Raw genomic sequence first — 22,439 nt, 5'->3', positions numbered from 1 at the left:
CACTGACTAGATTATTTGAAGTCCATCAGGTGCATAGCTTGAATTCACTTTTATTTTGGGTTTTTTGGGGCTGTCTGCATGCAGAGTATCATGGAGCTGTTAACTAGCAAGACTGATGTACCAGCTACCATGTCAGTCAGGGAGTTTTAGTGGCTCACACACACTGTGCTGCTGAAAGGGCAACAGCAGCTGCACCAGGTAGGCTGAGTAAGACAGAGATGGAAAGGTTTTTATTTGTGACAAGGGAAAAATTGCTTTCCAAAATTTCTGGCTAATATGCAGCCTCATTATCCATTAGTTTGTTCCCTTTTGTTTCTCTGTTCATTAAACTGGTTTGCAAGGTGTTTCTGCTGACTGTGGTCTTGGACAAGGGAAGCAGTTTCCAGTACTGATTTCTGTAAAAATAAATGAAGACCAAATAATATTGCCTCTGTCAGGATTCCTTATACATGTAACTTTTTTAGATTTTCTTTTCCTTTTCTTCCTGATCCTATAACTGTGAATATGAATAATCCCAGGAAAAGGGGTTATTCTCATCGACTTCCATTCAAAATGAATGAATACAATTTTCAGGGCTCTTACAGCAGAAGTTAAGATTCTCACCATCATAAAATATGCGTTGCAAAGGTAGAAGCTGTATTGATCCTAGTTACACTGTAGAATCTATTTTAGTTACACTGAACTTTTTTTGTCTTGAGTGAAAATCACTTGTTTAAACCTTGGGACTTCGATTAAAAATTATCAATCCACTATCACATAAGGAATGTTTCAGTACTTCTGGGACTTAATCTTCTCTATCTTGATACACTGCCTTCATTTTCATATATTTAAATTACCTAGACTATGGGATCACAACATTTTTAGTATGCCATATCAAAATAAACAATCATCTGCTTCTTGTTTTTAAGTTCCAGGTAGAAGATATAAAATGTCCATATCCTGTTGTTACTTTACGAATGTTAAAAGCAATTCATATGGTCTGAGTTGTCAGAAAAGCAACCTTTTCATTGATTTACCAATTCAAGTAACATAAAATATTTCCAAACTGCATATTTGGAAATGGAAGATCGCAAAAATTCATCATGACAGGCCAGTGCAAAAAATATTTTGTGCATTATATAAATGTTGCAGAATAAATTTACAAAATCGGAATAAATTCATAAATAAAATATAGGGCCAATATTACCCGTGTGGAAACACAGTTCATGACATTTACGCTCCAGAGAGAAGAAGAAATTAATAATTCATTTTAGATTCTAGAGAACTGAAGTCCTTCAGAATGCTTGGAAGCCTTTCTTCTCTAAAAACTGTGTTTGTACAGTGCAGAAATCCATGGACCAGGTCGTAGGATTCTCCCACTGAATCTGATACTTACAATGATAAATTAGAATTCTGGAATGCCCTTCCATTGCAAAGTGTCTCTCTCCCAAATACAGAAGGGTGATTAGGCTCTGAAGTTAGGAAAATTTGGAGCTATGACTCTGAGCCTACAATTCAAGTAAAAAAAATGCATGATTGGCTCAAAACCTGAAAGATGCACTGAAGGATCAATAAATGCTGCTCTATTAAAGAGACAATCAATGCTAAAAATTTTACACCTCTGATTACTGAAGCATGATGATTCAAACACACTAAGAATCGCAAGGAGAATGAACTGTGTGTGACCCACTTTATTTATTCAAATCAATTTTCCCCAGATACAAAGAATAATTCAAAGGTAAAATTGAAGCATAGTGAAGGTGATACCTGTAGGTTCCTTCCAGGTCTATTTCCACATAATTATGTGGGAAGATCTCATAGGATTGGATCCTCTGAAATTCTCTTTCATGGAAAAATATAGGAAAGAAATATTGGAGGAATTTATTTTGGCCATCACAGTTGTGTTATCTTGCCACTCGTTAGACAGACTGCAGAAGTCCAGAAACATGCTATAGTTTGGACTATACATGTCAAACATTTCTGTGGAAAGAGTAAGTACTGATAACATAGTCACATTGGGAGGAATTGTATGAGCTATGGCTCAGCAAGATATTTCTATGTTTCCCACTGAAACAGGCAGAACTGTTTATTTGATATGCAATTGGCACATACTTCAGTGCTTTAATATAGTAAATCTTATTAGCGGAGAGCTGGAGTTGCTCAGGAACTAGGAAAATTTTAAATGGAAAAATAATTTTGACAAGTTTAGGCCAACTGAAACACTGAAACGAGAAGGTGTTGAACATGGCGTGTTGAAGAAGGGTAAAGAGGAAACTAGAAAAGTTAAAAAATCTTTATTCAACAGTTTTAAAGTGAAAAGTTTTTTTATTTTGAAAAGAGGCTTTGCTTTAAAATAATTTTTATTTAATAAAGGTAAGGTTAATATATCTCCCTCCACCTAAAAAGTCTAAAAGTGTTGTTTAGTTTTCAACGATGGTTTGACCAATCAACTAAAAAATAAGTTACAGCTGTAGCTCTTCTCAGTTCCACACTGATTCGTTCGATTTTTGGGAAGACTGGATAAATAAAAATAATAATAAAACTCAATTTAGAAATATATTGATATTGGACAAAGGATGTGTTTCTCATTTAACAGCAACATTTCTAATGTAGTTGTAAAAGATAGTCTGGGTCTTCAAAATAAACTGCCAAGGAATGCCTTGATCATGCAGGATGGAAAGCTTTCAGTATGTTTTGCACATGGGCACTGCTTTTGAATTCATAGGAACAGCTCAAATACATGAAGCTATGTTGATATCTAATCATCGTGTTGTCAGTAGTCTCTAGTATTATACAGGAGATCAATTAAAAAAACTGCAACAGCTTAAACAACATGCAGAAGGGGGAGGGAGTATTAACTAACCCTAATTATATTACAAATTTAGTAGGCCTTCCATGCAGAAAAGTAATTTTCAATTTGAAAGTGACCCTTTAATAATGTCAACAAAATAGAGCTTGTTGTATTTTTTGTTTTCAATATGAAACTAAGGATCTCCTCTACTTATATGCCAGATCTTGATTAAGAGTCTGTTTCATTTATGAAAGCAGATAACATCAGAACTAACTTAAAAATATCAATATGTGTTATAGATAATTGTCATATTACAGTAACTATCTATTTGGCAATATTTTCTTCATTTCTGCTACTGTACTGAAAATTTAAGAAACTTAAGAATACTATGACATGAAGGAAGAAGGTAAAGTCTGAAAACTCATATATTCTTTTAATTAAGTGTACCTTTAGCTTGTGTTTATTTTTATCTTTTTTAAAAAGTAATGTTTAATTAATTCCTCTTTAATTAAAATGAGAAATCATATCTCACTAGCATTTCAATGTTTTACCTTAACAAAGAGCTTGTGGTAAGAAAGGATTAAAAGCTAATGAATTTGCATGAACACTAATAAAAGACATTGGAGTGATAAGAAATACCTATCAGTTGCCAGATTATTGCTAAGGTACGCAAAATAGCATTCATGAGAAAGAAATGTTATGGGTGGGAAAAAAATAAAAAGTCTTTTTTGAAGCTGTGATAATCCAAAATGCAATATGGCACTGAACAACCTTCAGGTGAAATTTTAACACTTTGAAGCTATGACTATATTGAGAAAGGAGTTTAGATCAGTAAGAAGACAGCTCTAGAACAAAGCAGTGGTGCTAAGAAGCTGATATTCACACTACAGATATTTCAGGGATTTAATTCTATTTCTCAGTAGCTTTATTCTTGTCGTATGGCCTAAATGTCCATTTCCAGTTTCATATGAAAGAAGTCTAGTTCAAGTGCCTTGAGATCATTTTAGCATGCAAACAGTTTAAGAGCAGATAGCTGGGACACTCATTCCTAATCCAGACTAAGCAGATGAAGCCTAAAGTTGTGTCAACATGGTGATGTAACTGAGCAGTGCTGCAGTGCTGGACTGGATCCTCTGATTGACCTGGTTTAATGAATCTTATTGATTTGCTTTGCAGAGATCTTTTGGTTCATGTCAGCTGGATTCCTTTTAGAGGAAATTAAACTATCACCAGATGTTCTCTAAATGTGTTACACTTACCTAAAGGAGACATAAGGGTCTGAACCAATTTGGCCTTTGGACAGAGTTGGGGAGAATTTTAACCAGGACACAAGACTAAAACTATCCCCAAATAGAAATGGAGATACTACAGATATATAAGCTTCAGCTTCTCTATTCTTCAGTCCACGGTTCTTTTCCTTGTATGTCAAATTATTAATATAAACAGAATTTAATGCACAATGTGTCTATGAATGATGATAGTAATTACTCTTCAAAGAGTCTGTGGTTTAATTTTGTTATCAAAAATAGTCTCATCCTAAATTGAGATTATCCCAAAGCCCTTTGAAGATTTGCTCATGGTATCCTAAGGGAGTGGGACTGGAAGAGAGATCTGTCACCAAAGAGAAGTTTTGTGAGGCTAGAATTTGGGCCCTTGCCTGGCAGTGGAACAAGCTCATTGTTCTGTGAGGTTACAACTGGGATTCAGTTAGAGACATTTAGGTACTAGTTCATCTAATAGCTCCTGCTTCAAGTCTAAGTTTTAGGAGATGTATTAGATTGAAATTTCTGAGAGTCCAATTGGAGTCACCAAGTTCCCACTACCTATGTGTTTGTTTGTTTGTTTGTTTTTTGTTTTGTTTTGTTTTTAGTGTTTTCTTTTTAACCTCCTCTATTGCTCCCACTGAGCTCCAGGGATCTGACAGTGCAGAACAGTTTAATTCTCCTTTAATTTAAACTAAGGTAGCTCAATTTGGTTTTAGCTTGTCTCTGAACAAAATTTTCTACTTTGATAATTTTTCACTTCTTCTCTGCTCAGATCATAGATATTTTATTATCAGTGGATAAAAGAGAATGGCTGCTCAGCTGGAAATTTGGAAGATGGAGAAACTCAGAAGCTACTGACTTTTATCTTTGAAATTAAAAGGAAAGCAAGCACAACAACAAGCAGCTGTTGTGTGTTTGCCTGTGCCATGCCTCAACTTCTACATAGACCAAGAATTCAGTGTGTAGTCTTTAGAGCTAGGAAAGGAAGTTATTTAAAATGCTTCCTATGGATCACTTACAACATTGTATAGTCAGACCTTTGGAATGCTGTTCCCTGGATTGGGCTTGTACATTTCTTTAGTGAATTAAGTATCACACTCAATGGTTATAGCAAGTGAAATCCTGCAGTTAATAACATATGATGTCTTTTACTTATAAATGGGAAAAGAAACTCTTGGAATGCTGAAGATCATTTAGAAACTGGAGATAAATAATCAGTACACATCCAAAAAAAGGAGCTGAAATATTTCTGTTTTCAGGTCAATGTTCCACTTATGTTAATAGGTTTATGCTGTTATGTTACCTCTCTCTTCAGAAATAACAGTAGTCTTCATATGTAGAAATATGAAGTGTTTTTTCCCTAGTGCTGAAAAGTACACTGAAAGATATCAGTGCTTTCACCTTTTAAAATTAGGGTGTGCATAGTTTGTGCAAGAGAACTTTTGTTTTCTGAAGTGCTTTTGACATAAATGACCTAAACTCTAATGCTAATTTTTAGAAGCTCAAGGTGGGTTGGCTCTTACCTTCTTAAAGATTATATACTTTGCTATAGGCAGTGAAACTTTAGTCATACTGTTTCTGGTTTATCTGAATATTTCATGTAAAAATTCTAAGTCTTGACATTACTCCTAAAAGCATTTTGGTTTAGTTTCTAGTCTGACTGGTACAGAGAAAGTAGGGGGGAATAAAAAGAAAGACACACAGAATCATGGAATCATAGTACCATAGAATCATTTAGGTTGGAAAACACCTTTAAGTTCATCAAGTCCAACTATTAACCTAGCACTGCCAAGTCCACCACTAAAACATGTCTCTAAGAACCTCATCTACATGTCTTTTAAACACCTTCAGTGATGGTGACTCAACCACTTCCCTGGGTTGCCTGTTCCCATGCTTCACAACTCTTTCAGTGAAGAAATTTTTCCTAATATCCAATCTAAACCTCCCCTGGCACAACTTGAAGACATTTCCTCTTATCTTGTCAATTGTTACTTGGGACAAAAGACTGACACCCTTTATACTACAACCTCCTTTCAGGTAGTTGTAGGCAACGATAAGGTTTCCCCTCAGCCTCCTTTTCTCCAGGCTAAACAGCCCCAGTTCCCTTAGCTGCTCGTCATAAGACTTGTGCTCCAGACCCCTCAACAGCTTCGTTGCTCTTCCCAGAACTCTCTCCAGCACCTCAATGTTTTTCTTGTAGTGACAGGCTCAAAACTGAACATAGGATTCAAGGTGGGGCCTCACCAGCACCGAGTACACTGGCACAATCACATTCCTAGTCCTGCTGACCACACTATTCCTGATACAAGCCAGGATGCTGTGGGCCTTTTTGGCCACCTGGTCACACTGCTGGCTCACTTTCAGCTGGCTGTTGACCAGCAACCCCAGGTCCTTTTCTGCCACACAGCTTTCCAGCCACTCTTCCCTGAGACTGTAGTGCTGCCTGGCCTTGTTGTGACCAAAGTGCAGGACCTGGAACTTGGCCTTGTTGAACCTCATACAGTTGGCCTCAGCCCAATGATCCAGCCTTTCCGGATCCCTCTGTATGACCATGCTACCCTCCAGCAGATCAACCTCCCACTCAACTTGGTGTCATCTTCAGACTTACTGAGAATGCGCTCAATTCCCTCGTCCAGATATTTGATAAAGATATTAAACAGAACTTGCCCCGCTACTGAGCCCTGGGAACACCACTCTTGACCAGCTGACAAATGGATTTGACTCCATTCACCACAACTCTTTAGGCCTGGTCATCCAACCATTTCATTACCCAGTGAAGAGTATGCCTGTCCAAGCCATGAGCTGCCAGCTTCTCCAGGAGAATGCTGTGGGGAACAGTATCAAAGGCTTAGGAAGATAAAATGTGAAAATTAGTACTCTAAAATGATCTCTCAACCAATACTTAGTGCCAAATATCTTGCCACCCTTGTCTTCTTCTTTTGGATAAATACAGTGAAATTTATTCTGAAATGCCTCCAACTGAAAAAGAGACTGCAAAATCATGCGGAAAGAAATTTCCTTGGTATTTTCCCAGTAGCCTTCATGACTATTGTAAATATGTATATTGGATAAGAAAGAAAAAATGGGATATTAATCTTGGACCTCAGTTCAATCTATTAGTGCAATTTGTATACATGCCAGAAATATTACAGCAATTGACAGCTACAGCTACATAATGACCTATATAGTGACAGGTGGATCGCATTAGTGGGTTCACCAGCTAGAGCAGATGTTCCCTGTCGACTTACCACTCATTAGAACAATTTATATGTACAAAGGTTTAGAGCTTTTAAACTGATGACAAAGTAGGTATATGCTGGTAAATCCTATTGCATTACTGTTCTAGGATCTCTGAGTATTACAGTGACTAACAATTACACAGTGTTGTCCAGTATTGCAGTTTTCTCTAAGTTTGTGAGATATCCTTAGTGAACAGGAATTTTTTTAATTAAAATGTTTACATGCTTTTCTGTCAAGGTAAGTATTAAAATAAACAGCCAAGGTGTGTTCTGGGTTTTGTGTTTTTTTGGTTTGGTTTGGTTGGTGTTTTTTGTTTGTTTGTTTGTTGGTTTTGTTTGTTTGTTTGTTTGTTTTATCTAGATCTCCAAGTGAGAATGGGCTCCTGTTATTTTACTCAGAAATATTACCCTGCTTATAGAGAATGTCGATCATGCACAAGAAAAGCTTTCTCTTTGATAAAAACAAAACAAATTATATCCCTACAATTTTGTAAGGTTCGAGATCTACACCATGCATAGACAGAGATCAACAGTTGCAGGAAGCAGACGTGCCTACTTTAGCCTTTGGTCAAGACACCAGAAAGCAGTAGGAGTCAGAAAGAGAAGTTTCCAGATCAGAGACTTTCCTGATGTAACGTGGCAGCTGCTTGCAAAGCCCCCGCTATCCTGCAGATGGCTGAGGCAGCTGTACCCACAGACAGCAGCCAGGTCCCAGCTCTCCAATCTCTCCTTGCTGTGGAAGACAACGCTGCCACGGGCAGTCCTGCTAGCTTCCTATAAAGGCATCTGTTTTTTGCTGGCACATCGGTTCTAGCACACTGGTCTCATGGAAAGTTGCATCAATGGCAATTTCATATAACTGCTTTACAGACTGTTAGCAGAAAATAAAAGGAATTTACTAATCAAAGTTATTAATGGTAACAGAGTTTTTCTAATAGCAAAAATACTCATCTTGCTATACGCATAGATAGTTGTCTACCTGGTTAATGTCATTTAATGTGATTTGCAGATTCTTTTTCTTCAGATTTTTGACAAAGATAGAAACAACAATCTCACTTTTTAATTGGAAAACCAGTGGTAACTTTCACATATACAGACATACTTACAGGCATTTTGTGTGTCTGTATGTGACAAATAAAACTGTCAATTTTCTTAATCTGAAGTAGATGAAACTATAAGCATATTGCTAGGTATATAGGCTGGCACTGAAGAGCATTGTAAGAAAACAGCAGATGTTAAATTATCATATACCCAGAGAGTTTATGAGTTGCACGTCCCTGGAAATTTATACAGATAAATCTACAAAGCTACACAATAAATTAAGTTCACTTAACACTTAAAAATTATTAAATATTATATTGTTTAGTTCTTACAGCAACTGGCAGTTAAGATATAATAAGATAAAAGTGAAATCCATGGTTTATACAATTCCAAAGTTTATTGTTGAGGAAAAAAAAATGCCTCCTGTCTTTACATAACACTGGAAAGAACAAGTAGATAGAAAACATCATAGTCAGTCTCCATCTTCTGAGTTCTGCAGAGGCTTGTGCTTTGGATAAAAAGATCCCATCTGCAGCCTTTGGAAAGGTAGAGCTGTCAGAGCTCTGCAGAGGTCAGTGAAAATTACTGCCAAAGTGTGCATCCCAGCCACCTGAAGATAAGGGCTCTATGGACTAGCTGGAACTGAATTTTACATACCAAAAGAAAAGGCAAAAAGAATGTACAGGATAAAGTCAATAGCAATAGTTTCCATGGTCTGAGTAATCTTGATTTATACAGGAAGCTGATTTTAGAATCATAGAATAATTTAAGTTGGATCTTAAGTTGGACCTGTAAGATCATTGAGTCCAACTGTTAAGATAATACTGCCAAGTTTACTACTAATTGGTGTTCATAAACCCCATGTCTACCTGTTTTTAAATACCTTCAGGGATGGTGAGTCAACCACTTCCCTGGGTGACATGTTTGAATACTTGGTAACTGTTTCAGTGAAGAAATTTTTCCTAATATTTGACCTAAACTTCCGCTGGCACAACTAGAGTAGTTTTCCCAGTTTTGCTTTCCCAGTTTTTCAGGTTATGTTTCTGTCCTCCCAACTAACTCCTTGGAAACAGTTTTGTTCCAACAGCTATTCAGGGACTTGATACTCCTGTCCAAGAGGCCTGGTCTAATTATGAGTGAGTCCAGCATTCCTTCCAGATGATGACAATGACAATGTTATAAACATTGTCCAGAGGATTTGAAATACCTGTATGTTAGATAATTGGGGAGTGACAACATCCCTTTGAGGATGGACCACAGTAAGGGTGCGTTGATTGACTCACAAACAAGTTACCATGTGTTTCTTGTGTGTCCTTTCTGTAGAATACCTCCAAGTGAATAAGAGCTCCTTTAGGTTACATAAGGACTTAAAGGATTAAAATGTTTCATGGATCAGGACTTACCCATATCCAACGTGACATAGTGGTTCACTATCAATTTGGTACTTCAGTGTCAACTGCAGAAGGCAAGGTACAGGTACAGTGGCCAGTATCCAGGAGCTGTGTATATTTTAATAGAAAGGCTTGGATGCTTATATATGCACCAGAGACTGGGGGTTATTTTTTTTCACATCATCCTCATAACAGAGTTTTTTGAGGTGGTGCAAGGCCAATCAGAAGGGGTAATTTATTATCTAGCTAGGAGATATACTACCTTTTTTAAATGCTCAAAGACTTTATAATATTTGACCATGAAGTTAGTGACAACCTTTAAAATAGGAATAGCTACTTCACAGAATCACAGAATCACAGAATGTTAGGGATTGGAAGGGACCTCAAAAGATCATCTAGTCCAATTGCCCTGCCGGAGCAGGAACACCTAGATGAGGCTACACAGGAAGGTGTCCAGGCGGGTTTTGAATGTCTCCAGAGTAGGAGACTCCACCACCCTCCTGGTAAGCCTGTTCCAGTGTTCTGTTACCCTTACTGAGAAGAAGTTGCTTCTCAAATTTAAGTAGAACCTCTTGTGTTCCAGTTTGAACCCAATTCCAATTCCTACTTCCAATTCCTACTTCCAATTCCTTTGCAAAATTTGACTTGTTGAGCTGCAATTCATAAGCGTATTTTCCCCTCACTTAGATCTTTAAGACAAAATAATTCCTTTGAAACCACCTATGGCTCCTCTTACTTTATTTCTTACTGAGATTCTGTGTTGTGGTTTGGGAGACACTATCTTGCTTGAAGGACTGTGGGGGACCACTATGTAGAGCAAGTGGGTTACAGCTGAGCCCGTTGGTGGAAACCATTGCAGTGATTTGCTGAAGCAGTTTTGTGATAGGGACAGAACACAGTGTTTATATAACTGTGGATAGGCACCCAACATCTGTCTTATTTAAACAGGAAATAATATCTTTTGAAAAAAATTTGTAAACACACAGGAATTTTGTGGAAGCTCAACTGGAAGACGGATAACATTTATGAATGAACAGGAGAAAACACGTTGGGAATGAACTGGCAAGTTTTCAGGTGCATGAGCTGAACTGGGATCTACAAAATCCCAAGTGAACCTGGAGCTTGTGATTTACTCACCTAACTGAACAGAGAGAATTTGGTTTCCTTGACTTTTAAAATGGCACTACTTTAAATAAGTGCACTGGATTCAATTTACCTCAGTTACCATTTATTGGTGACAAAGTTGTAGCCTATCTTATCATGAACACGTTTTAATATGCTGTCAGAGCCTAGTTCTAGCACATCTAACAAATACTAGATTTGGCCCAAGAAAATGCACACTCCTGACTTCCTATAAAACTACTATAGCTGTTTCAAAGAGTACAACTGATAGCACAGGAATATAAGAGGAATATAAGAATATATAAGAGGAATATAAGAAAGGTAGAAATAAGAGAAGGATTAGTATTTAACACTAGGTCTTTTCCCATATTGAAATACAAACCAGAAAAACTAGAATGAGAAAAGCTATTTTATGAAAAAAAAAATCTTTTCAGAATTTACTTGTAGAGATTAATGGCATAAAAAGTTATCATGTTTTATACATTTGGAGCTGATATTTCTGCCTTAATTTATGACAACATTTTGGAATAGATAAGCTGACACAGTGCTTATAGTGTTTTGTAAGCACCACCTAGTGTAATTTGTAGAGCATGTTTATTGCTTTTAACTTTTAGATTACACTGAAAAAGTAAGTTTTCTGTTCCATTTATAGTGCCATGTTTGCGTGGTACAGCCTAAGCTGGGCAAAAAGCTACTTCAACAAGCTAGAAAGCAAACAAAAAACAAAAATGCCTTTCGTAGTCTACCTGTTAACTTCCAGTCTAACTGTGATTAAACTGACTACTGCCCCTATCCACATTTATCCAAAATATATCTCACTAGTGTAGTACTTATTCTACATTTTTCCCCAAAGCCTGTTTGCACTTTGTCCTATTCCACATTTACTCCTTTCCTAAATTGTCCAAGATAGGCCACACTACTTGACATTCACTTCATCCTCAGGAGGACCTGACACTGAATCATGTGAAGAGCACTTCTGTTCAGAGCACAGAGTACAGTGGATTAAATTGTAAAGACATCCCTCCCAGGTGCGTGACCTTCAGCAGGAGCGGCTGCTGCCAGAAGAACTCAATATGTAGCAGCTCATTTACCAAGGGCTGGGGCATAACTCCTATACGTGCATTGGCAGAAGGATGGGACAGGCTCACCTCAGGAGCTGGAAGACTTGTGAAAGATGATGAGAAAGGAAAGAAAAGGGCCAGCACCTGTGAGGCAGCAGTTCTAGAAATGTAAAAACTGGCAGGGAACTACTCAGAAGTAGAAGCCTTGGAATTTTAATCAAATCAGAGATTTACTAGGTAAAATTTGCAAATGTTGAGTGTCCTGGTACTGGGGAAGACCAGCATTGTTCTATGTAGACTGTATACAGTTATCTTTTAAAAGCTAGATTCTCATCTCTCTTGGTATGTCCTTTTAATATTAAGTATATATTAAATTTAAATGTATCTGCATATTAATTAGGTATTACCCATGATGGCTCTTGACTAATAAGTTGCCTTATAGCTTGAGGAATGCAAACAGAATCAGCCAAGTCAGTTACTCTGTATTTTCTTTTCATCCCCAGAAGCCTGTACTTGTAGTCTGCATGGTCAGCTTTGAAAAAGGGTATTTGCCAGTGGGCAAACTGTTGAGTTGATAGTTATTGTAGCCTTGAATTTTGAGAATTTGTGTATTGTGGAGATGTTTTATTCATGTCAAAATTATTTTCTTCCTGAGAATATCAGAAACACTGTAGGCACTTCAAGCTTAGTGTGTTCACTGTACTACAAATTGAATATTCCTCCTGCTATAATTATTACAAGCTGAGTGTTTTTCCTCCTGCTGATTTGTCTAGAAGCACAGACGAAAAGACAGGTTCATTTTATAAAGACATAGTATGCCACATAGTTTAACTACATCTATATATGCTTTTTTTTTTTTTTTTTTTTTTTTTTTTTTTTTTTTTCCTTGCAGGGGCATAATACATAGGATCTATCACTGAATACAGACTTCCTGTATACTTACAGAGTTGCTCCTTAATCTAGAAGAGTCTTTTCTAAATCTTGAAATAGGTTGTGCAGTGGGAGGGAAAATCTTTACTCAGTGTGTGCTTCAGGTAGCTGGCACTGTTATGCAAATCACTGTTTTAAGGAACTTTCTTACTTTCCTTTTAACTTGTGGAAAGTTTTATAACATGCTGAGTTTTTCTTATTTTCTCAACAGAGAAACCGTGTCTCCTACCTGCCATGATTTTTAGGGGAATTTTGCTCTTTTTGCCCTAAAGGTGAGTATAACAGAAAGACAATGTGAAAAGTTTATAAATATCACAGTTGCACAGTGAGCACCTATTATTATTATTATTATTATTATTATTATTATTATTATTATTATTATTATTATTATTATTATTTTCAGCATCTTTTTCCACATGTATGATACTTATTAAAGAGGAGATCTGGTACCTGTCCCTGACACACCCATTCCTACCATTTCTTATCTTGATTTTTCTTCTAGTTGTAAGAGGAGGAAAAATGGAAGGAAAGACACACAAAAGACTATGTTTTGTATGCTGATGATCAATATGTTCAATGGCCTAAGACAAGATTCTGCTTATATAAAATATAAATTTTGTAGAAGCGGGCTCAGGTGCTCCATTTGTACTGGTTTTCTATTGGCAAACTGAACTTTTTTGCCTTGCATTTTATATTAGAGGGCACACTGTGGTTGTTTGGAAAAAAACGAAGAAATTGTTCTCTCACTTATTTTTTTTTTTCTGCCGGTTTGTGTGTGAATCACCCAGGTAACCTAAAAATTAATATTAAAGGCGAGCAAATAAGAATATTTCTTCTACAGTTGAAAAAACTGTGGGAAACTGCAGCGGGTCTGTGGAATCCTTGACAGAAAATATGGGAGTAGAGATCAGCCTTGAAGATATTAAGATTTACCCTTGAGAAGGATGGGGGTAAAGGAGTATCCAGAGGTATGGAGTTGTACCCGTGAGAGAGGAGAGATGTACCTGTGAGAGAGAAGGGGATAGAAGAATAACATGGATGATAGCAAAATTAACCAATGAGATGTTAGTGCTGTAACTTGTAACCAATAGTGAAAAGACACATGAACTGGTAGAATTGTATAAAAATGCACTTGTAGCAATAAATGGCACCCTATTACTTTCATCTTGAAAGAATTTGGTCCATGTCGTTTGTCCGTCTCAACCGCGACAAAAAACAGAAGCTAAAGAGGTTTCAACCATATTCTGTTTTGAAAAGATTCTTAATGTTTTCTCTAGGACTAATATAATTAAAGCCAAAGCACTGTAGACTGCTGGTCTGAGAAAGGTAGAGAAAGAATGCACCTCTAGATTGCAGTTGTCTGAACTGAAAATTTCTTTGAGGTCTTTTGTGTGAACTTGTAAAGAAATGTGAAATACAATTATTGTAGCAATACCTGATGATTTTCTTCTCTAGGCTACTAACCATAGACCTTCCCCAGCTGGATGTGGATTTGTGTATTTAAATGTATGGCATTTTTTAGAGAAATTCAGGAGAACATCTTGTAATTAAAAATGTTACAGGGGATATCAATTAGTGAGAAAATGTAGAAAATTAGATGAAATTTCCAATTATAAGATGCTATTTTGAATTTACATTATATTTTGTTAGGTTTTAAATATTTATATTTATTATGGCTACGTCTGTTTCATGTAGAATAGTTTTTAAAATATCTGTGAATATAATTTCACTCTTGCACTCAAGAAGGTCAGAGAAAAGTGTTGTCTTGCCGACATGAAAGAGAAATCTAATGTTTTTAGGTCCCTAAGTCTCTTGACAACCACCCATCCTGTGAAATAGGGGTTAGAAATATGTCAAAAAGGGAGTGGAACAATCAAGTTAGTGAATTGCCTTCAACTGGCATTGAAGTTTGCCCCAATTCAGTCAGGATGTAAGACTCTGAAAAATCTTATTTCGTAAATATTCCCTCCAGACTTCGAAAGAGTTAAGCAACTATATTCTGTAATTAGGTACTGCATTTTCAGTCAGTACATCTCAGCCAGGGCACCTGGGGCACTCCCTGCCTTGCCATTGCCATGCCTTTCAGTTATCATCAAACCATCCCTGAAGCGGAGAGCAGAAATGCGTGCATCATCTCCTGTTGGCACGCACCAAGGATGGAAACCCACGGCTGTTATCTGTGATGCTGTGCTGAGGTACTTCAGGCTGGTTGTTAAACAGCTCTGTTGGGTCGTCATTAGTCATTGGTGGAAATTGTTTGTTCCACACTCCTTAAAAGAAAAACATCCAGATTTATGACATTGTACAAAGAAAAGCTACATAAAGAAGTGTTAGCTCTGAGAAATCAAATACATAAAATGAGGAAATGTGATTGAAAATAAAATAAAGACTGGGTTTGCCTGGATTATCTTAAGTTGCCCTTTGCACATGAATGCATTATGATGCATTTTTAATCACATAATTTCAGACTGTCATTTTTCATAAGATTTCTGTTTCTTTCAGCATATGTAACAAATAATGCTTGGAGATTAATAGTGATATAAGAAATGAGACAAATGAGAAATGAGTCATTCCTCTATCTCATTTGCTACAGACTTTAGAAAGTAATTAGTGAATGTGCACCTGAAGGAAGATAAACAAATTAAGGTACGTATACTTCTAACTTGTAAGCTATGTTCCATTTTAAACTGGAATAGAGAGGGTACTATTAGCTGTTATTTATGCACAAAACTCTACTTATTAGAAACTGAGTTATCATTTTTGGCATGTAGATCTAGGGCTTGACTCAGCTGACTGATCCTTGAAGGTTTTATTTTATTTTTCTTAAGTCAACTTCTTCATTAATTATTAAAGAAAATTAAAATTATGCCCACTGGGAAAGTGATCATGATTATGTGAACAAACATTAAATCCAGGTTGTTTACGGATCAGCACTTAGGCACTTGTCTGCTGTCTAGTATGTTGCAAGTTTGGTCTCCTTTGCATTCGAAGTAACTGATGGGAAAATAAATGACTGCTAGAAATGAGGTGCAATTTTTACATTGGAACATTAAAAAGACTATTGGGGAAAGTAGCTGTCAGTATGGGAATACTTAGCTCAGAGATCATTTGCAAAACCAATGTTGCATGCCCACAAGTTATGAAAATTGGGTCTATTTTACTATAAATGTCTAGGGTTGCTCAAATTAAAATCAGAACCATGCCATTGTGACTATAAGGATAATATAACGCATGGAAATATTTCAGTATACCTATGACCACCTGATGTGTACAACCTGTGTTTAAACTGAAATAAACCAATACTGAAGGGACTAGTCAGTGCATAGCCAGTGGGTGTGGAAACATGCATTTTTTAATAATTCTAGGGAAAAGTGAGAGAAGAACAGGAAAAGAAATAAACTACAAAGTGACACAGGGTATGAGAAAGTTTAGTGGATGCAGTGATCACTGTATTGATTCAGAGAAGCATGTTATGCTCTAAATGCGTAATTAATAATTTTACAAGAAGAACAATTTGTTAAAAGTCAAGTAGATATGTTTTTTGACCATCCCAACTTGCTAAGTCGATTGAGTATGTGCTACTGAAAATTTGGACTGTAACAGTAACATTTTTTAAACTTAAAAAAATGTTTTTGAAAATGATACACTGTGGTGCCTAAAAATTAGTTTAAGCTACTCTAAAAAATAGACCAAAAACTTCATAAAGTTGTCTTATAAAATGCAGATGAGTGAAAATCTGAATAGGACTGTATTTGTCATCTGTGTTTGTACAGAAGCATTAGAAACTCTGAAGTTCCAAGAACCAATGCTAAAATAAACCAGTCTTAGAATGACACTTTGTGACCTTGCATGGCAAATATTTCTACACTGCATGAATCTGAATCTTTTGAAAAAAAACAGACTTTAACGATGTTTCTATTTTGCCAAAGGAAGTGGTAATTAAAGAACTTCTAGCAATTAAATACCTTGCTTAAAAATCTACTCCTATAAGACAGGAAGAGAAAGCTTGAACCCAAGAAAAGGTAGAGAAAATGTGTTCTTAGATTTTCTGCATGTTTCTGAGGGTATTATTGTTTCAAATACACTCAAAGAGAAAATATAAAATTGTGATGTGGTGTTTTATGAACACATATTTTTTTTTTTTAAAAAAAAAGATAAAGTGGTACTTCTAAATTCAAAACCAGTTCCATAGATGATGTGAAACTACTAGACTTTCCTTGCAGGCCTTATTTCTTCTGCATCCTTGGTTTCAGCCTAATCCAAAATGATATGAATAGACTATTTTGCTGACACTTTAGCAGAAAACAATGAAGAGTTCTCAGCAGAATACATGGAGGATGGGAGTTTTGGAGTGGTTTCTGGAAATGTGTGTGACAATGATGAACTAACTGATTATATATTTCTAGAGTTTTTATAATCTCTGGTCCAACCATTGCACTTGTTCTAGCTTCTATTTTAAACATTCATTTTATAGGATAAAATGTCTAATGTATAAGTAAGTTGTTAGTAAGAGATAAATAAACCAAAAATTAGTCTAAATTAATATCTTGTGCTCTAGAAAAAGAGAAAGACCTTTACTAAAGTTAAGATTGAGTGCTGTGCCTGATAACTGATTTGCACAGAGAAAGGAAAGCACACTTGTTCTGAGCTTGGCATCCCAAAGAAGGGAACAGCTTGGGGCTGACAGCAGTAGAGGGCAGTGTAGATACTCAGAATTATTACATCTTGGAATTACTTATAGTCTGGGGCACCACAGGGTTTTTACAAGAAAGTACATAAAATCCGTCCTAGATCCTCCATGGAAATATAGTTGGACATATTACTCTCATACGGGTTCAATCAATTTGCAAAGATGCATAAAAACTCGAGCAACATCTCAGTTAGTGGTATCTATTGCCCCACTGTAGGCACTTGAACTCTTTTCACATGTATGTAAATCTGTTTGTTTGTGTATGTATGTATGCAAAGAGTATGGTAGAATTAAGTTCTTTCAGATGAAATAGATAGTAGAACATCAGAGGCTCCCTTTGCTAAATCAGCCACTAAGAACTGTCAAAGTGATAAATATAAATCTGTTCTTCAAAAGGCAGATAACTGAGCCTTCAGGAGAGTCATCCATTTCCATCCAGAATTTGAAGTCATGCACTCGCTTCAATAATTAGATGCTTTGGCAGACCTGTCACCAAATATGAGAAGGTACTAATTTGATCTTACCTAGTAGTTAGTTCTTAGAACACTGTCTCATGGGGTGTGAACAATCATCCAGGATAAAGCTGCAGTTCCAGTGTTATACACTATTCCATGTCTGGAATGGAGTTATCCTTTAACACCTATCCTGAATGTTTGCCATCTATAAGGTGGCATCTGAAGCATAAAAATAACCTTTGGTTAAAACAGATGGTGCAAGTGCATGAGTGTGATGATACAGTGATAGCATATAGAGGCTATATAATTCACAACAGGTATTATCCTGTAGAATTTCTTGATAGGTGGAAATATTTAAATTTTAAGAAAATATGTTTTTCTTCTGTATTGAGAAGCCATAAGAAAGTTTGAATGAAAGATTTTGATAAATGAACTTTTAAAAACATTTTCAAAACAAACGTGGGAGAAACAGCAGGAAAAAATGTCAGTCAACATTTTAAAGAACTCTATGCAGTGTTTTTACAAGTATGCGCATAATATGCCCAAAAAAATCTCCTTAGAGGTGCAGACATCTTAGAGGTAATAATTTTGTGCTGAAAACATTGTGCTGCAAAAGATCGCGGGCCAGACTAAATGGGAATTTCTTTAAGTGAAAATGCAGGACTCAGAAGAGATTAAGTCTATGAAATAAGAAGCCAATGCCAATGTCTGCTCTTCAGAAATGTGAGCAACCTTTCAGATGCCCACAGCTTCTTTATTTTTGCTTTCTTCTTCATTTTTAGAAGCGATTACTATGAGAAAACAGGAGGTTAGAGTGAGACAAGATGCTTTATAACTGGTGCTGAATACTGTTGACATGTGTGCACCCCATGACTTGTCAGTGGTATTGAACTGCAAGTTATTTAACAAGTGAAATGCAAGTTATGAAGGTGAAAAAAAGTATGTTTTTAAATGGACATATTTAGACTTAAGAATTGCATTTATTTTGTTATTCACATTTTACTGATAAAAGTTGTAGGAAAGCATAATGAGAAAACATAAAGGAATAGAAAGTAACCCTGCCATAGTGTTCAGATTATTAAAATATTCATATGGCAATACAGGAATTCATTTTAGCCACCTAAGCAAACTAATATAAAGGAAAGTGAGTGTTTTGTAAAGTTCAGTGGCATATTGAAATTTGAACATCTATAATAAAACAAATTTCTTTCCTGAAAAATGATAAACAGGAATTAAGAAATACAGTATTTATAAAGCTTCTTTCAAATAAAAAACAGAAAAAAAACCAACAACCAAACAAAAAAATAACCCTGTTAAATTTACCTTTAATAGCTTTTGTCACAGGAGTAAATACTGTGTTCTGAGGGTATTTCCAGTAAGGAGAAGTTATTTTCAGAAGTACAGAGAGTGATTTAATTCAGGTAGGTCCCTTGAGATGAGGTGGTTTACTCACCTGTTTAAACACCTTTACATGACTATTTAAGCTAGAAATTTTAGAAGAACGAGTCCTCAGTGCAGTTCTAGCATAGTCTGATTCTGGGACAAAAATACCATATTGTGTTTGCAGACGACTGTGCCTAAAGAAATTAGTGCTCCACTGCACAGCATCTCCTAAAATCCTGACAGCACAGCATCCCAGGGCTACAGTTCAGTCATGTCCCTTTAGTGACTAAAATGCTAGTTTCTTCACATGCTAATCTTTACAGTGATTACACGGAAATATATGTAGAGCCTTGAGACTGGAACACCCTTTCTGTTCATAAATTTAATGTTACTCTGTAATTATCAGTCATCCTTTGCTTTGCAGTCTCTGCTTGTGTTCTGGATTGAGGCTCTTTAGAATTTAGCTTCAGCTTCTGGGTGCAAATATAGGTTGGTTCCACTTGGTTTGACACTTTGCCAATATTTATTTTTAGGGATATGTTTCATTCAGATTTAAGAAAAAAAGAAATTTATGAAAATTTGTTTTCATTAGAAATTACATGGAACTTATCTGTTCAAAACTGTTATTGTTTATACCACACTTGACTGACTTAGTTTCCTTTTGCAGATGATCCTGAACATGCCTTGATAACCTTGACAGGATGCAGACTGACGAGCCAGACCACATGCTTTCTAGGACATTGCTAACCCATGCTCCATGATCATCTTTTCAACATTGCAAAGGTTTACAAAAAAGAATCAGAAATTTAGATACTGAATACTCAAGCTTTGCATGCAATGGCCAAATTCTGTCCTCACAACAATAAATTAGAGCCATCACAGATGCCATTACTGTGTAAAAGTTAAAACAGCAGTGATGGAGGAAGTAGATAAGGGATTGTTCTTCAGTGTTAGAAGACTTGGGAGTAGAAAGAATGGAAGTATGCAAACTGCTGTTAAATTTCCCTCTAATATTTGATGACTTGCACAAGCAGAAGGAAAGGGTTTACTTCCTTATATATAAGAACAAGCAAATAATGTTATAAGTAATTATACAAGCTTTTGTTTATTCATAAAAAATCAAATTACTTGCCATGTTAAGATTAGGAAAATGTGTTACAAATAAATTTTTCCCACTAAACTATTCAGTCATGAAAATTTGCTTTCAACATATTTTTTTTTATTTCTTAAAGCATAGTGACTCTGGGTTATAAAATGTAACTCCTTGATATTTTTTAAACATAACAGTGACCCCATCTGATTTAAAGCAAGATAGAGGCTACCTTTAAATACTGATCTAACAGGGAATAAAATAAACTTTCAGAGTGGCTTTACTAGGCTAGGAATCAAAACCACTCAATATGACAACAGGTAAAATTTATGAAATTTTTTTTCTTTATCAACTGTCTGATGCCTAATATGCAAGGCTCTTCATATAATGATTATAAAGTGTGTGTTTGTTTGTTTTTGGGGTTGTTTGTTTGTTTTTAAGATGTTTAATCAGTTTCACAGACAATGGGAAACTTTAATCTAAAAAGTTTATTTTCCATACGTTTTCTCTAGAAACATCTGTTATATCATCATACGTGTATTACCATTATTTTTTTATGCTTAAGCAGTATGACATCATACAGGAAACAATGAAATTGGAGGAGCTTTATTGTAATTTTTTTCTTTAGGCGTACACTGTCTCTGCTGGATTCAGTATTTTTCAATGCAAGAAATGGCTCAGAATTTTGCTTTACAGTCTATTCAAAGTAATTAATAATAATAATAATAATAATAATAATAATAATAATAATAATAATAATAGTAATGATATCCAGTGGGCTTGATTAGCAACCTCTTTATACTTCTGCCATCAGCAATGTTACCTGAGATACCATAAGCAAATCAAATCCAATTCATTTCTGATCTCTGTGGGTACAATTTCTGGCCAAGATAATTCTCTTTCTGGCAGAAGATAGTGTCTATAGCTATTACAAGGTTGGTTAACCTATATAATGTGTGGTAGAAATGAGAAACTTTCTCTGTATCCAGCTGGTTATTCATAAAGAACAAATCTCTTATGCTGTGGAGCAACACTTTGCTATGATCAAAGTCAAACTGGTGACTGACCATCTGTCTCTGTGCATATGTACTTCACATAGTTCATGCCTTACTGATCCATCAGATCGCACCTTGAATCAGAACAATTAACCACATCAAGCCAATCTGACCTTGCTGAAACCACCAAGACTTTTACTGTTAACCTCAATGTAGCTGGGAGCTCTGTTGTTCCCAGTTTCAAATAGTAGTTTCTGTTACCTTGGATTGCTCAGTTCATTTTTATTTTGAGTATGGTTTATAAAATACTGTCACAACTTTGCCATATAAAATTTACTTTTTATATTATGCAGTGAGACTTGTTTTCGAGCTGTTGACTAACAGTGTGTTATATATCATTAAATCAGTTTTCTACATGTGGTTTCACTTCAGTACAGAAAAGATTCTATTCAGATGGAGGTTTTCAACTGTTGCTTTGAATTATGGAACAAAAAATGGACCTTTACTAGAGAGAGAAGTAGGTGCTTTATTTGCTTACAACTTTGGTTCAATAGCATCTAAGGCATGACAGAAGAAACCAAAGTATTCTCAGGTTCTCAATGCTTATGCAACACAACAGTGAAGTTTGCTTTCTTTGCTTTACAACCACAGTCTCAAATGGTTTACAGTGTATGACCTCCGCAAACTTCAATGAGCTTAAGTCAGGAAATCAGTTTGTTATCAGTCTTATCCCACCTAGTCAAGGAAATAATTATTTTTTATGAAAGTAAAAGTAAACAGAATTATGGATAAGAGCAGTAGGGGGTTTTATGTGTAATGTGTTGAATGGCAAACAGCTGTAAGTAAACAGACTCAGAATTAGTGAGACTGATTTTTGTATACTACATCAATTAAAGCTGGAACTACTATACTTGGGTACAATTTTTCTCAATCAACTTGATCCTATTTCTATTATATGGATAAGGTAGTGTTTACTAAAATACTCTATCTAAATTAAGTAGAATTAT

The sequence above is a fragment of the Streptopelia decaocto genome (assembly GCF_964273445.1).
Source record: "Streptopelia decaocto genome assembly, chromosome: 2".
In the NCBI taxonomy this organism is placed as follows: domain Eukaryota; kingdom Metazoa; phylum Chordata; class Aves; order Columbiformes; family Columbidae; genus Streptopelia; species Streptopelia decaocto.
Note: the sequence above shows the minus strand (reverse complement) of the source record.